The sequence below is a fragment of the Chiloscyllium punctatum genome, unplaced genomic scaffold (genome assembly GCF_047496795.1).
Source record: "Chiloscyllium punctatum isolate Juve2018m unplaced genomic scaffold, sChiPun1.3 scaffold_1635, whole genome shotgun sequence".
Classification (NCBI taxonomy): domain Eukaryota; kingdom Metazoa; phylum Chordata; class Chondrichthyes; order Orectolobiformes; family Hemiscylliidae; genus Chiloscyllium; species Chiloscyllium punctatum.
This window is the reverse complement of record NW_027311369.1, coordinates 22,501-26,614: the sequence shown is the minus strand read 5'-3', so window position 1 is coordinate 26,614 and position 4,114 is coordinate 22,501.

The following is a 4,114-nucleotide window of genomic DNA, read 5'->3' as shown; positions in this document are numbered from 1 at the left end:
CTTTGGCGCTTCCGAGCCGGGTAGCTCAGCCGGGTTTGACCCGGCGGTTCTGCCGACGGTCTCGTCTTCGAGGCGGGTGCCTCCCCCGTGTACAGGCCGATTTTCATGCATTTGGAACCGTGGGAAGTGGTCCAAAAGGGAATGGGGGTGGACGTGACTGCTCATACCGACTTTGAGACTTGTAAGCCGGGTAGCTCAGCCGGGTTTGACCCGGCGGTTCTGCCGACGGTCTCGCCTTCGAGGGGGGAGCCTCCCCCGTGTTCAGTCCGATTTTCGTGCATTTCCCACGGTGGGAAATGGTATCTTTCATTACGGGGACAAGGGTCTGAAGCGGTGAAGTCAGTAACCGGCATAGTTAAGGAAAGGGTTCGAATTTTCTCAACAGTACGAAAAAAAGTGAGCAGGGAAGCTAGAGAAGGTGTCAGTGAGTCCCAAACGAGTGAACCGCAAAACTTAGGGAAATGCCCGAAAGCGTTTTAAAGGGTGAAATCGGGAACGAGGAAATGATCGGAAAGTGCCTGAAAGTGCTAAATGAGTAAACAGAAAAACGATGAAAAATGTTTGAAAAGAAGAAGTGAGTAACCAGGAAAACTTAGAAAAATGTTCAAAACGAAGAAATCAGTAACCAGGAAAACTTAGAAAATGATCAAAAAGAAGAAATGAGTAACCAGGAAAACTTAGAAAAATGTTTAAAAAGAAGAAATCAGTAACCAGGAAAACTTAGGAAAATGTTTAAAAAGAAGAAATCAGTAACCAGAAAAACTGCGAAAAATGTTTAAAAAGAAGAAATGAGTAACCAGAAAAACTTAGAAAAATGTTTAAAAGAAGAAATCAGTAACCAGGAAAACTTAGAAAAATGTTTAAAAAGAAGAAATCAGTAACCAGGAAAACTTAGAAAAATGTTTAAAAAGAAGAAATCAGTAACCAGGAAAACTTAGAAAAATGTTATAAAAGAAGAAGTGAGTAACCAGAAAAACTTAGAAAAATGTTTAAAAAGAAGAAATCAGTAACCAGAAAAACTGCGAAAAATGTTTAAAAAGAAGAAATCAGTAACCAGACAAACTGCGAAAAATGTTTAAAAAGAAGAAATCAGTAACCAGGAAAACTTAGAAAAATGTTTAAAAGAAGAAGTGAGTAACCAGAAAAACTTAGAAAAATGTTTAAAAAGAAGAAATCAGTAACCAGAAAAACTGCGAAAAATGTTTAAAAAGAAGAAATCAGTAACCAGGAAAACTTAGAAAAATGTTTAAAAAGAAGAAATCAGTAACCAGAAAAACTGCGAAAAATGTTTAAAAAGAAGAAATCAGTAACCAGAAAAACTTAGAAAAATGTTTAAAAAGAAGAAGTGAGTAACCAGAAAAACTTAGAAAAATGTTTAAAAAGAAGAAATCAGTAACCAGAAAAACGGCGAAAAATGTTTAAAAAGAAGAAATCAGTAACCAGACAAACTGCGAAAAATGTTTAAAAAGAAGAAATCAGTAACCAGAAAAACTTAGAAAAATGTTTAAAAAGAAGAAATCAGTAACCAGAAAAACTTAGAAAAATGTTTCAAAGAAGAAGTGAGTAACCAGAAAAACTTAGAAAAATGTTTAAAAAGAAGAAGTGAGTAACCAGAAAAACTTAGAAAAATGTTTAAAAAGAAGAAATCAGTAACCAGAAAAACTTAGAAAAATGTTTAAAAAGAAGAAATCAGTAACCAGAAAAACTGCGAAAAATGTTTAAAAAGAAGAAATCAGTAACCAGGAAAACTTAGAAAAATGTTTAAAAAGAAGAAATGAGTAACCAGGAAAACTTAGAAAAATGTTTAAAAAGAAGAAATGAGTAACCAGGAAAACTTAGAAAAATGTTTAAAAAGAAGAAATCAGTAACCAGAAAAACTTAGAAAAATGTTTAAAAAGAAGAAATCAGTAACCAGAAAAACGGCGAAAAATGTTTAAAAAGAAGAAATGAGTAACCAGAAAAACTTAGAAAAATGTTTAAAAAGAAGAAATCAGTAACCAGAAAAACGGCGAAAAATGTTTAAAAAGAAGAAATCAGTAACCAGAAAAACTTAGAAAAATGTTTAAAAAGAAGAAGTGAGTAACCAGAAAAACTTAGAAAAATGTTTAAAAAGAAGAAATGAGTAACCAGAAAAACTTAGAAAAATGTTTAAAAGAAGAAATCAGTAACCAGAAAAACTTAGAAAAATGTTTAAAAAGAAGAAATGAGTAACCAGAAAAACTTAGAAAAATGTTTAAAAAGAAGAAATCAGTAACCAGAAAAACGGCGAAAAATGTTTAAAAAGAAGAAATCAGTAACCAGAAAAACGGCGAAAAATGTTTAAAAAGAAGAAATCAGTAACCAGACAAACTGCGAAAAATGTTTAAAAAGAAGAAATCAGTAACCAGAAAAACTTAGAAAAATGTTTAAAAAGAAGAAATCAGTAACCAGGAAAACTTGGAAAAAAACACTTAGAAAAATTTTCAGCAAAGTGTGAAAAATATTCTAAGTGTCAGCGGAGGAAAATGCTGCAGCATCGGGAAAGATTCGCAAACTTACACCGAACATGTGCTCCGAAGTGCCGGAGGAATTGGGTGAATTGAGCCCGGCAAATGGCCAGCTGTCGTTTTGTGCCTGCAGCCCGAAAACTTTAACTTTGTCTGTCGCGGAAGTCCGGACCGAGAAAAATCCAAACGGTTTTGACCGGACCGAGTTCCAGACCGATGCAGTCAAATTTGGAATTCAGACCCATTCAGTGCCACTTGTAGTTTTTCCGCAGTGAGGTTGGCGGGGTACCCGGAGATATATGGGAACACGATTTTTAGAACAAAATGGCGGCGCGGGACCGTTCTGAAAGGCATCCGAAAAACGGTTCCACGGGCATAGCACTTTAATGACAGGTATGAGTGCATGCCGGAGAGCTCTTGGAAGTCGAATTTTTGACACTTTGTCAATTTTTTGACAGATTTGACAAACTCTTTCTGTCTGTTCTAAGAGTCAGTCAGAGACTTGTGCGGCGGTCTTTTGACACTATTGGAGGGCGGGCAAACCCCACGTTGACTCCGGCCGTCCCTCCACAGGCGCTCGTGTCCAAAATGAAGGCGAGAGACGCGAGTGGCCTGGTTCCCTTGGGTGTTGCCAAGAAGGCTGCGGGCTGACCGTTGCCTGAGCACTCCCTAAAGCCTCTTGTGATGAGAGCAGACCTCGCCTGCCGCACGACCGGCTCTGGGAGTCGTTGGGCCGCTATTTGTGAATAGTCTGGTCCTCCTCTGCCACCCGGACAAGCGCGATGGCTCTGCCGCCCTGCGGTGCTCGTCACCCAGGTTTGGGGAACACGATACTCGTAACAAAAATAAAAGGCGGCTCGGGACCTGCAGGCGAAAGGGGTCCCGTGGTGCTAAGCACGTCGACTTCGGGTCTCGGTGCAAGCCGGAGAGCTCACGGAAGTCTAAAGTTTTCGGCACGTGGTCGAATCTTTTCAAAGGCTTACCCGGCTCTTTCCGTCCATTCTGAGAGTAAGTCAGAGGCCGGTGCGGAGGTCTCTTGACAATCGGAGGGGGTGGTGGCCCTCCGCAGGCGCTCGTGTCGAAAATGAAGGCGAGAGACGCGAGTGGCCTGGTTCCCCTGGGTGTTGCCAGGAAGGCTGCGGGCTGACCCTTGCCTGAGCACTCCCTAAAGCCTCTTGTGATGAGAGCAGACCTCGCGCGCCGCACGACCGGCTCTGGGAGTCGTTGGGCCGCTATCTGTGAATAGTCTGGTCCTCCTCTGCCACCCGGCCAAGTGCGATGGCTCTGCCGCCCTGCGGTGCTCGTCACGCAGGTATGGGGCACACGATGCTCGTAACAGCAAATAAAGGCGGCTCGGGACCTGCAGGCGAAAGGGGTCCCGTGGTGCTTAGCACGTCGACTTCGGGTCTCGGTGCAAGCCGGAGAGCTCACGGAAGTCTAAAGTTTTCGGCACGTGGTCGAATCTTTTGAAAGGCTTACCCGGCTCTTTCCGTCCATTCTGAGAGTCAGTCAGAGGCCGGTGCGGCGGTCTATTGACGACCGGAGGCTCCCATGGGTGTTGCGATGAGGGTGGAGGGCACAGAACCTTGCCTTAGCACTCCCTAATAAAGCCTCTTGTGAAGAGAGCA